We start from the raw sequence: 13,674 nt of genomic DNA on the forward strand, positions 1-13,674 counted from the left end.
GGGAGGAGGTATTGTTTCATATTCTCTGTGTGTATATAAAGTCTGCTGCAGTTTCCACGGTAAACATCTGATGAAGTGAGCTGTAGCTCACGAAAGCTCATGCTCAAATAAATTGGTTAGTCTCTAAGGTGCCACAAGTACTCCTTTTCTTTTTGCGAATACAGACTAACACGGCTGTTCCTCTGAAACCTGTAGAAATTCTGTGTGCCTCACTTGACGCACTTTCAAGAATTCTGATGTCAGAGGGTGGGTCCTCAGCACTTTCTGAAAATCAGGTCCCTTTTAAGATTTCTCAAGTTGGGCACCCAAAATCAGTAGCCAAGTGAATTGGGAAAAGTCTTGGCTATAAGAGTATATGTTAATGCTAAAAGTCTTTGGCTTGGAATTTGGCATATATGGCTTCAGCCCAAGGAATATTCGGGTTGTTTTTTTTTTTACCATTTGATTTTTTAAAACCAAGTGTGATCCTGCAGGTCTGTAACAGGACTAATCACTCAGGGTATGTCTACACTGCAATAAAAAACATGTGGAACCAAGTCTCAGAGCCTGGATCAGCTGACTCAGGCTTGCAGGGCTTGGGCTGCAGGGCTAAAAATTGCAGTGTAGACATTCAGGCTCAGGCTGGAACCCAAGCTCTGAGACCCTCCCCGCTCACTTTGCTGTCTTGAAGTATGGTGCATGTAATAATGTTTATTGCCATTTGCATGATCAGGAAGTATTCAGTGTTAGAGCTGGCCACATTTTTTTTTCAAATTTAATGTTTTCATTTTTAAAAAAAAACATGGTTTTTCATAAAAAGGTATCAAGATGTTTTTGCAAAAATTTCATTCTTTTAAAATATTTTTTCCAAGTTTGTCAATATTTGTCATTTCCAGAAAACCCAGTTTTCCATAAATTTAAAAATTTCTATAACCACCTCATTCTGATAACATTTTCTACAGCAATTTGTGGGAGGGTGGATGAAAAAAATTAGTGAATTAAATGGATCCACTTTGAATCCTTGGTAAATGAAAACAATCTCAAAACTTTGAACATTTTTATTAAACTAGTTTTACATTTTTTGTCTGGCTCTCTTTAATGTGTTTTTAATAGAATCTCTACTAACACAAAACAATGACAGATTAACATTTGGGAGAAAGCGATATTTACAGACAATTTAATGTGCTCAAAAGGTCATACTGGATGCTGATAGCAGGCACATATATTGTTTAGCACAAACTGACATTAGAAGGCAGATGAATTCTTTATGATTCACTCGTAATCAAATGTCTCATGTAGGCAGTAACCATATTATGCAACAGTGAACATCGCTACATAAGAAGGGGGTAAGTTATAATTTAAGGGAATGGGGTTATTCAAATGCTTGGTCTCTTTTTCTGAGAAGGACATGACCTCACCGTGCCCAACAGATGGGAAGGTGTGAGATGGATGATAGACATAGTTCACTGTATTGTAAATCCTGGTGATCTTGCAATATTTGTCACATTCAATTCAGTGTTAAGACTAGCAATTTATTTTTGCTTGCTTAAAGTTTACCATGTAGTCTGTTGGGGATTGTGTTCTTGGGGACTGTGTGGGAGTGGGGGCCAGAAGCCTCCTAGCTGAGTGTGCATTAGCAACCTCTAGCCTCCTGTCCTTTGATTCTTCATCACCCTTGATCATCCTCAATCACGCTTCCCCATTTGTTAATGAGGGGGCAGGACATACCTAGCAAAGAAGGGCTTAAGAGCCAGACTTAAGCATGCAAGGGGAGCTAGCGAAGAGGGGGCAGCAAACAGGGGAGTTTGTAGCAGGGAGAAAGAATAAAATCAGCATGGTTCAGAAAGGTCAATGTTGCTCCGAGCTCCTCCACTTGTACCTGCATCCAGACAGAACTGGACCATGGATGCCTCTGCCCAGGTCCTGGTGTGGATTTGCAGAGACTGTGACCTGCATTTCCCTGTCACAGAAAGCCAGACTGTGGAGACCATCCTGTGTGAAAGGGGCCGACTGGTAGAATCTCTCAGGAAGCCGATGGGCAGGGCCATCCCTAGGGGGTGTGCAGGGACATAGGTGCCAAGTTTCTAAATCGCCGGGGGGGCTCCCCCCTCTTGGCTCCACCCAGCCCTGTCCCCACTCTACCCCTTCCCCAAGGCCCCACCTCCACCCTGCTTCTTCCCACCCCTGTTCTGCCCCAGCCCTGCCTCTTCCCATCCCAGCCCTGCCTCTTCCTGCTCCGCCTGTTCCTCGCCCAGTTCTGCCTCCTCCCTCTAGGACGCTGTGCCCTTGCTCCTTTCTCTTTCCCCCAGCGCCTCCCGATGTCACAGGTGAAACATCTAATCCGCACTAGGCGCTGAGAGGGAGGCGCTGATCGGTGGGGCCCGCTGGTGGGCAGGAGGCACTGGGGGAAGGGGGAGGTTCTGGTAGGGAGGCTCCTCCTTGCCCCCCCCCCACCACATGCCCACCTGCAGGCCTGCCGCTCAGCTCCCCATTTGCCTCCTCACCTTGCCCCTCCTGCGGGCCCCCCCAAAGCATGGGACCTGGGCTGGTTGCCCCAATTCACCATACCCTAGGGATGGCTCTGCCAATGGGAGAGCTACAGAAGGATGTGGCTAGGCTGAGAAGCATCCATGCACACAAGGAATTAATTGAAAATCTGCATATGGAGACTGCCACGGTTGAGGAAGCAGTCCAGCTGGAGAAGACTGCAGTAGCAGCACCAGTGGGAGGAAATGGCTCCTTCACACGGTGGAAGCCAGCTGCTGGCTACTGGCAGTAGGCAGTGCTCCACCCCTGCTCCAAGCCCACCATCCATAGAGATAAAAAAAAACAGTATTGTGCTCTGGAAATGAGGGGTGAGGAATCTCCCCCAAAGGCAAAGGAAGAGAAGCCATGTACCCCCAATGCTTGGAGGATTGCAGCCACCACTCCCAAGAGAAAAAAAGGGGGTGTTGGTGGTGGTGGTCAGTGACTCCCTTCTAAGCAGGATGGAGGCACCCATCTGCCAGCCTAACCTGGCATTCTGGGAGGTGTGCTGCCTGCCATGGGCCTGTATCTGAAACATTATGGAAGGATGGCAGAGGATCATCCACCCCTCTGACTACTACTCCATGATACTGCAGCTATGAACCTGATGATATCAGAAGTGATTAAAGGGCTCTAGGAGTACGGATGAGGGAGTTGGGGGAGCAGGTAGTATTCTCAATGATCCCTCTGGTCAAGGGTGGGGGCCCAGGTAGAGATAGACACATCCTGGAGGAGAATACATGACTGGGATAATTCAAAACTGGAATATTGGTATAGAAGGCTACAGTTTGTTCAGGAAGGACAGGCAGGGAAAAGAGGGAGGAAGTGTTGCCTTGTATATCAAAGATGTATACACTTGCACTAAGGTCAAGATAGGAGTGGGAGGTAGACCTGTTGAAAGTCTCTGGGTAAGGATAAAAGGGGTAAAAAACCAAGGGAGATGTCATGGGAGGCGGTTTACAATAGATTATCTAACCATGAAGAAGAGGTAGATGAGGTTTTTAAAAAAAAAACTCTCAAAATCATTCAAAGCACAGGACTTGGTGATGATGAGGGACTTCAACTACCCAGATATCTGTTAGGAAAATAATACAGCAGGGCACAGATTATGCAACAAGTTCTAGGAATGCACTGGAGACAACTTTTGATTACAATAGGTGAAGAAAGCAATTAGGAGAGAGGCTGGTCTAGATTTGATTCTGACAAATAAGGAAGAACTGGTTGAGAATTTCAAAGTGGAAAGCAGCTTGAGTGAAAGTGGTCATGAAATGAGTTCATGATTCTACGGACTGGTAGGGTGCATAACAGCAGAATAAAGACAATGGACTTCAAGAAGGCAGACTTTAGCAAACTCAGAGAATTGTTGGATAAGATCCATGGGAAGCAAGTCTAAGGGAAAAAAAGAATTCAGGAGAGTTGACAGTTTTATTTAAAAAGACATTACTAAGGGCACAAACTATCCCAATACATAGGAAAGATAGGAAATATGGTAAGAGGCCACCCTGGTTTAAACAACAGATCCTCAATGACCTGAAACTGGAAAAAAATAATCATACAAAAAGTGGGAACTAGGTCAAATTATGAAGGATGCATGTAAAAAACAACACAAGCATGCAGGGACAACATTGGAAAGGCCAAGGCACAAAACAAGATTAAAATAGATAGGGACAAAAAAGGGTAACAAGAAAACATTTTACAAATACATTAGAAGCAAGAGGAAGACCAAGGACAGAGTAAGCCCATTACTCAATGAGGAGGGAAAGACAATAACAGAAAATGCAGCAATGGCCGAAGTGTTAAATGCCTTTTTTGTTTCAGTTTTCACCAAAAGGGTTAGCAGTGATCGGCAACAAACATAATGAACAACAATGTAAATGGAATAGGATCTGAGGCTTAAATAGGGAAAGAACAACCTGTCAACCCTCAAAGTAATAACTGGAAATTCTTAGGTAATCAATATAATTAATACATCGATCAGGCTTCGGTTAAAAATTAGTTAGCAGTTGCGCCGCTATAGCACTTAGGGAAGACGCTACCGTACCAACAGGAGAGCTTCTCTCGTCATTGTAAGTACTCCTCCTCCCGAAGAGATGGTAGCTATCTCGATGGGAGAAGCCCTCCCGTTGACATAGCGCTGTCTACACCAGGAGTTCCGTCGGTATAACTGCATCGCTCAGGGGTACGAATTTTCCACTCCCCTGAGCAATGTAGTTATATAGACATAGGTTCATAGTGTAGACCAGGGCTTAGACAAGTTAGATGTCTCCAAGTCAGCAGGCCCTGGTGAAATACATCCTAGAATACTTAAGGAACTGACTGAAGAGATCTCTGAGCCATTAGCAATTATCTCATGGAAGATGGAAGAGATCCCAGAGGACTGGAAAAGGGCACATATAGTGCCTATCTATAAAAAAGGGATTAAAGATAACCCAGGAAATTATAGACCAGTCATCTTAACTTCAGTACCTGGAAACATAATGGAGCAAATAATTAAACCATTAATTTGTAAGCACTTAGAAGATAATAAGGTGGTAAGTCACATTCAACATGGATTTGTCAAGAACAAATCATGTCAAAGCAACCTAATATCCCTCTTTAACAGGGTAACAAGACATGTGGGTGGGGGGAAGGAGTAGATGTGATATATCTCAACTTTAGTAAGGCTTTTGATACTGTCTCACATGACCTTCCCATAAGTAAATGAGGGAAATATGACCTAGCTGAACCTACTACAAAGTGTGTGCCCAACTGATTGAAAAACCATACTCAGAGTATTTATTCATGGTTCACAGTCAAGCTGGAAGAATATGTTGAGTGTGGTCCTGCAGAGACATTTCCTAGGTCAAGTTCTATTCAATATCTCCATAAATGATTTGGATAGTGACACAGAGAGTACACTTATAAAGTTTGTGGACATTACCAAGCTGGGAGGGGTTGCAAGCACTTTGGAGGATAAGAATTCAAAATGATCTTGACAAACTAGAGAAATGGTCTGTAATAATTTGATTTAAATTCAATAAGGACTAATGCAAAGTATTACACTTAGGAAGGAATAATCAGTTGCACTAATACAAAATGGGAAATGACTGCCTAGGAAGGAGTACTGCAGAAAAGGATCTGTGGGGGGTATAGTGGATCACAAACTAACTATGAGTCAACAATATCATATTGTTGCAAAAAAAAAAGTGAACATCATTCTGGGCTGCATTAGCAGGAGTGTTGTAAGTAAGACACAAGAACTGATCCTTTCACTCCACTCAGCACTGATAAGGCCTCAACTGGAGGACTGTGTCCAGTTCTGGCCACCACACTTTGGGACAGATGTGGACAAACTGGAGAAAATCTGCAGGAGATCAGAAACGTTATTGAAGGTCTAGAAAACATGACCTACAAGGAAATATTGAAAAAAATAGGTTTGTTTAGTGTGGAGAAGAGAAGATAGAGGGGGGATGTGATAACAGTCTTCAGGTATGTAAAAGGTCCTTATAAAGAGAAGAGTGATAAATTGTTCTCTTTATCAACTGATGACAGGACAAGAAGTAATGGGCTTAAATTGTAGCAAAGGAGATTTAGGTTAGATATTAGGAATAACTTCCTTACGGTTAGGGTAGTTAAGAACTGGAACAAATTACCTATGGTGGTTGTAGAATCTCCATCATTTTTAAGAACAAGTTAGACAAACACGTGTCAGGGATGGTCTAGATAATACTTAGTCCTGCCTCAGTTCAGGGGACTGGACTAGATGACCTATTGATGTCCCTTTCAGTTCTACAATTCTATGATTCTATTATAATTCTTACTTTAAAATTGTCAAAATAGCCTTTGGCCTATAGGAAGGTGCAGAGGATTAAGAACTAGTGGTTGTGAGTTCTAAACTCACTTGTTTGCAAGTTATTAGGTTATATACAGGCGCCACTAGATTAAATCATGGGTGTAAACAGCTAGGGACGGGGGGGATTTAGTGCCTTCCCCCCAAAATAGAGAGAGCTTGCATTAATAAATAAAGGAAATACTGAGTTTGGAACAGAAGCTCATTTATCTCATTTTATTAAATTTGGACAAATTTAATTATGGTACAAAACTACTCACTGAAGTGAGATTTGACAGGCATTACTTTTTAACTCTAGCTACCCACCCTCCACAAAATAAAAATAATTTGTCTGTGCCCCCAGGAAATTCTATGGCCTGTGCTACTCAGAAGCTCACAGCAGATCTTCATAATGGTCACTTCTGGCCTTAATCATCCATGCATTTTTGTCTTAAGCACATGTGTGTTTAACTAGCTTTTACTTTGTGTTTTCTTTCTGTAAAAAAAATGGCAATAAAAACTTATTTCACTGAAATCATCTGCCTCCAACCTTTTGTTGAGGGTTCACCTCTTGGGATAGATAGATGAATGAGCTTCCTTCTCTATATCAATCTGGGTTTTTACATTAGCACCTATTTCCTTAGTAGCTGAGCCATATCAGCTGAGGCTGACCACACCCATCCTCCAATGCAGGTGGCATGATTTAGACTTGGTCTCCAGTTAAAATTTAGGTTGACATAGCTACTCAGCTGCGTGGTGTGAAAACCCACACACCGGAGTGCTGTAGCTATGCCGACCTAGCCCCCGGTGCAGACACAGCCAGGTCAATGGACGAATGCTTCTGTCAACCTGGGTACTATAACTCGGGGAGGTGGTGTTCCTGTAGCAATGGAAAAACCCCTTCTGTCACTGCAGGCTGTGTCTACATTCCAGGATTATGCCAGCATAGGATTATAGCCACCGTAGTGTAGACATGGCCGTATACCAGTGAGGATTGCCTGGTTTTCCCCTCCATCAGCAGTCGGTTGGATAGGGACAGGGGGACACCCACTCTCCAAATATATCTGAGGAGTGGCTTGGCCACAGTGGTTCTCTACTGGGCCCTTTGGGTCATGTTCATTTATTGCACCAATAAACAAAATCCGTCACAATTTCCCCCACCCCCCGTATTTAATCAATATGTATTCAAATGTCTAGCATATGGAGCTCTTGCTCTCAGTCCAGTGCTTAGCAGACACACCTGACCACATCAAAGAAACCATGGGAGTCTCACAGAGAGGCCAAGATGACCGAGTTACCTCTTCCTTTTAGGAGAGAGGATTCTTCCAGGCCAGGGTTGCTTGTATTGCTGCTGTCTGCACTGTGCTCTTTCTGTGAATAGAAAGAGGATTTCAATCTGCAGGGCTGTCATGCTTGCCCCTTTTTTAAATACTAAATTCAGACTTTTTTTTTTAAAGGAAAGAAAAAGAAATTACGATGGAGCCAGTTGCACTCAAATTGCCACAATCTGTTTCCAGCTGTTAACAATGAGCATATTAAATCATGTCTCAAACAGGCAAGAAATGCCACAAAAGGGCAGACTACAGTTTTAAATTGTAAATTAAAAGGAAAACTGGACAGACATTTCTTTAAGGGAGAGCAATTGTTTATTAGAACACTGGAGACAACAGAGGAGGGACAATGTCTCCCTGCTCCCTTTTTATCTGGATTACTTTGCAGTCGGTTTAGGGTTTTTACTGTGTCTGTTGCCAGCCTGCGTGCCATAGTAAATTATGTAATTTTTGCCTATACACCAGTCATAATTCAATCTGTCAGTCTCCCCACCATGCCTGCCAGCACACAGAGTGTGCAGCGTGTGTAACATGGAGGGCTACTTCTCTACATACGTTCAATGAGAATGCCTTTGTTATCCAAAGGTATGGGGCATGCAGTTTGTAATGTGTGTGTATATGGGAACGGACATGTGTATATAACAGAGGAATGTTGTCTTACATCCATTGCTGTGGATGTTTCTATTGGAGAGAGGTCCCAACTATGGCTGATCGTACATTGTTTGATGGCACAGTCTCCTGTCAGAATTTGCAGATTTGCTAACAACAAAAAGTTTCATAGGCACATGTCGATTTTGGCATTTTTTTCAAGGGAAAAGGTGAAAATGAATCTTCCCATCTTTCTCATTTCACTTCAGTAATGCCATGGCATTTTGGTTCACCTTCCTCATTTCAATTCATTTCCTTTCAATTTTTATATTAAAATGTTTATATGATAGTTGTGCATTATATTTAATGATGTAGGTAACATAGATCATGTGATATTATAATGACCTCATGCAAATGAAACCTTTTGACTGTATTGAAATGAAATAGTTTGATGGTCCCAAATTAAAAAAGTTTGGAATTTTCATTTTGTGAGAAATTTCAAAATTTTGGCTTTTTGTTCCAGTTTGGAGCAACAACGGCAAATCTAAATGTTGGAACAGATTTTCCATTTTCCTTCCCTCTCTAATCCCAGTCAAAATCTTGCATTCAAATACTCCAAAAATTTGGAAAAGTTGTCTCTGAGGAGCAACCAGCTGCAACTCTCATTCCCTCCTACTGTCAGGGTACCCGAAGCTGGCAAGGGGGGTTGCTGCCTTCACCCCCCTCCCTTAAAGAGTCAGAGTTAGTTCTTTAAGGAGGGGAATTTTACTATATGTCTGTACAGTGCCAAGCACAATGTGGCCCTCACCTGGTTGGGGTCTCTAGGGGGACAACTATATAAATAAGTGATATAAATAAGTCTTTCCTGTGTACATGAATGACAGCAGCATTGTCTATAGTGATATGACCCACAGCCACCTTTTCAGTCTATATCAAGTGTCAGTCCAGCACACGCTCCCTGTGAATGTGGTATTGGAGGGGATATAGCTGTCTAAAGCTGACATTTGTATGATACTATGGTACAAATTGATGTCTGGCCTTAAGTGGGTGAATAGGAGACAGTGTAATCTCCTACTTGTTGAGAGTGTTGGGGGGGGGGAAGGTTGAGGGGGTGATCCTCAAACCCAGACCCACTAGGGTGCTAAGCAAGAGCATTACATGCTATGCCTAGGGCCCTACCAAATTCACTGTCTATTTTGGTCAATTTCACAGTCATTGGATTTTAAAAATAGTAAATTTCATGATTTCAGCTATTTAAATCTGAAATTTCATGGTGTTGTAGCTGGAGGAGTGCTGACGCAAAAAGGAGTTTGGGGCGGGGAGGGGTCACAGTACTTCTACCCTTACTTCTGTGCTGCGGCTGGCGGCAGCTCTGCCTTCAGAGCTGGGCAGCTGGAGAGCAGCGGGAGCCCAGCTCCGAAGGCAGAGCCACCATCAGCAGCAGTGCAGAAGTAGGGGTGGCCTGGTATAGTATGGCCAGCCTTCCTTCTGCACTGCTGCTGGCAGGGCGCTGCCTTCGGAGCTGGGCACCCGGCCAACAGCTGCCACTCTCCAGCCTTCCAGCTCCAAAGGCAGCGCAGAAGTAAGAGTGGCAAGACCGCAACCTCCCTAAAATAATCGTACGACCCCTTCCCCCCCCGCCGTAACTCCCACTTGGGTCAAGACCCCCAATATGAGAAATGCTGGTCTCCCCATGCAATCTGTATAGTCTAGAGTAAAAGTACGCAAAAGACCAGATTTCACAGGGGGAGACCAGATTTCACAATCCGTGACGCATTTTTTCATGGCCACGAATTTGGTAGGGCCCTAGGTATGCCACTACACTGCCAGGCCAGATAAGGAAAGTGCCCCCTCAAACAGGGGCTACACCTGCAACTCAGTAGGATCAGCTGGCTAGCAACAGACTGCTGATTGGTCACCTCTTAGAATAAAAGTTCCTGTTCCTGCCACACTCCTGGTCTGAGCAGCTACTTATTGGGCTGGTTGCTGATCATCAGACCCCTAAGACCAAGTCCCTGCCTTCTTGCATTGTTCCAGCCCCCTCGTGCTAACTCTGGTTTGACCCGTGGTATAAGTCTGACTCTGGTTTGACCCTTGATGTGGCTTCTAACTCTGACCCCGACTCTGGTTTGATCCTTGGTGTGACTCCTGACCACCACCATGATTCCACTCTGGGCTCTGACCATTAGATGAGACAGCCCATGTATGGGCCCTGACAGGTGGTGGATGGAGTACAAACTGAGAGTTGGTATGATCTGGGGCCCTATGTTGGAAGGAAATGTAAGAGCGAATCCTCCAGTTTACAGGTGGGAGGCTGGCTTGCTGTCCAGAAGCCAATATTTAGAGACCTCTCTGGGATAGTAGGGGTTTGTCTGTCTATCATTCCAATCAAATCTCCAAATTTACAATGTCTCCTGGGTGTGGTGAATGTATGTGACCATTAAATGGGAGCAGAGGACGATGTTGGTGTAGGAACTTCATATTTCATAGAAATGTAGTACTGGAAAGGACTGTGAGATGTCATCTCGTCTTGCCCCCTGTGCTGAGGCAGGACCAAGTAAACCTGGACCATTCCTGACAGGGGTTTGTCTGATTTGTTCTTAAAAACCTACAAAGATGGCTTTCTAGCTGGGCTATTGACTACTTCATGTCTGCTTGCCCCTATCTTCCAAGCAAATGGCAGTACAAGACCAGTTATTAGGGCAGCTCTAAAAAAACATGCCACGAAGAGTCTTGAAGGGAAAGCCAGATGTACATGGAGAAGCAGGAGGTGTGGTGAGACAGTCCCGTCTCTTCAGCCGTGCTCTGAAAAGTTTTGGAGCAGTTGGGACAGTGGGGAAGAATGAGGGCCAGCTGAGGTTGAGCTGAAATGACAGAGTTGCATATGGAAGAAAAACTGAAGAAACTGAAGAAAATCAAAGCCACTGGTGCACTTTCATCAGTTAAGAGCTGCCTGCTACAAAACAGTGTGACTTCTGCTTGTTGGACTTTCCCCAGGTGCATCTCCACATATGCTTCTTTACTGCAGAGCCTTCTTTGTTAAGCTCACTCTCTGTGCATGACCCTCTCCTCTGTGCCCAGTTACCATCTGCCCTGGGCTCTCTGTGAATGACATCCCAAGCATGTCCTTCCCGATGAAATGCATGCCCCCCAGGTAAGACTCCAGCCCTATATGTACCTCCAGTCATTCATATTCCTTCCCCCTCCTACATACAGGGGGGAGTCCATTTTGCCTAATTAGATGCCTCCCAACTTCAGAACAGAAGTGGAAGGGGACCTGAGCCATGGAGTTAGTAAAAAGAAATGGAGTGACTTCTGTTCCTGATAGCCCAGCATAGGACCGCATAGGAGGAGGTAGGCTAGGAAACACTGAAGGCTCAGATCAGAAGATGAGAGGGACAGCAGCAGATAAATTGGCACCTGCTGTGGCAGCTAAAATGAGCCAAGTTGCCTGAGAAAATTGAACTGGTTGCTGTCACAAGTGGAAACATTTAAATGTAAGATGTCTTTTCTGTGTGTTTCGTCAAACCCTGATCTCTGGTTCCTACGTGGGGAGGTCAGAATCGCTACTGAGGCAGCGTCCGCAGGAAAGCCTGTGTCTAGGGAGACTGAGAATATAAAACACGCAGAAAAGAAGCTGAGAGGAGGAATTGAACAGAAGGAAAAGTCAATGAAGAGCAAAGGAAGAAAAGGAAAGTTAGCACAGGCAAGGAGAAGGAATGAGAAACTGGCAGGCATTAAAAGGAGGGGGAGAGAGAGAAATTGAATAGAGACAAAGAAAAGGGTCAGAGGAAAGAGGCAGAGAAATTAAATGGAAAGAGATCAAAGAAAGGATAATATAAAGGGACAAAGCAGAATGGAGGAGGATGGAATAAAGGTGCAGGAAACAATGGACTAGAGAGGAAAACAAATAAGATCTTGCCCAAACTGGATTTCATAGAAATGTAGGACTGGAAGGGACCTTAACAGGTCATCTAGTCCAATCCCTTGCACTGAGGCAGGACTATGTGTGATCTAGACCATGCCTGGAAGGTGTTTTTCTATATTTGTATAAATGTCTGTCCCTTCCCATTAACAATTAATTCTGCAGTTAGGTGGCCTGGATCAAAGCATTAAGCCTGTTACTTCAGCACTGTAGAAGAGCCTGCTTCATCCCCCTGACAATGCCATCAAAGCCCAAGAGACAGCGTGAAAACTGGCACTGCACTTCTGAAGGGAAACCTCAAACAAACCAGCAAACAAGAATTCAAGGGGTAAAAAAAGAATCATTAAGAGACTGCTTTTCTCTCACCTCATATTCATAGAAATATTTTCCCAGAAGGGACATTTACTCAGAATTCTAGTTTCCTTCCTTCTTTCAGACCCGTCTGTTGTTATAACGGTAGGAACACAAAGAAAGCTAATTTGTATATGTTGTTAGTTGGTGTTAGTGACAGGTTTTTATATATCACAATATTTTTAATTGTTACTGTTGTGGGGTGAATTACTTCAGGATGAGTTACCTCCCCTGCTTTGGTGGCTGAAGTCCATTTGGAAACCTCTCTCCCTTTAGTGCATGGTATTTCTGTCCCCTCTCCCACAAAAACCTTGGAATATCAATATCTCAGGCAAGCAAGCCCCTCTACTATATGTACCTGCCAACTATGAAAGGCAGGGTGACTTAATGGATGTAGCACTAGATTGGGACTCAGGAGATTTGGGTTTTATTCTTGGCTCTGCCAATGGCTTGCTGGATGACTTTGGGTAACTCACCTAAGAAACTGATGATACTAGACAGGTATTTCTTTGATGCAATCCTGTTTTTGTTTTGTTTTTGTTTTTTACAAAGAATATATCAAGTCCTGTTTCCCTGAAGACAGTAGGAACAACTAAAAGGACAGTTTCCTTGCTCACAATTTCCAAGCCTGCCTTTCCAGTCAGTATTCTTCCCCAAAAAAGCTCTGCCTGTCTTGGTTTCCTCCCAGGACCATATTCACAGTTTCTCTTGTTGTCGTCTCACTTTCTGTCTGCCTCCTGGACCCTTTCACACACAGACAGGCAGCTGCAACCAGATCATAGAATCATAGAATATCAGGGTTGGAAGGGACCTCAGGAGGTCATCTAGTTCAACCCCCTGCTCAAAAGCAGGACCCATCCCCAATTAAATCATCCCAGCCAGGGCTTTGTCAAGCCTGACCTTAAAAACTTCTAGGGAAGGAGATTCCACCACCTCCCTAGGCAACGCATTCCAGTGTTTCACCACCCTCCTAGTGAAAAAGTTTTTCCTAATATCTAACCTAAACCTTCCCCACTGCAACTTGAGACCATTACTCCTTGTCCTGTCCTCTTCCACCACTGAGAATAGTCTAGAACCATCCTCTCTGGAACTACCTCTCAGGTAGTTGAAAGCAGCTATCAAATCCCCCCTCATTCTTCTCTTCCGCAGGCTAAACAACCCCAGTT

Source organism: Caretta caretta, chromosome 2 (assembly GCF_965140235.1).
Source record: "Caretta caretta isolate rCarCar2 chromosome 2, rCarCar1.hap1, whole genome shotgun sequence".
Classification (NCBI taxonomy): domain Eukaryota; kingdom Metazoa; phylum Chordata; order Testudines; family Cheloniidae; genus Caretta; species Caretta caretta.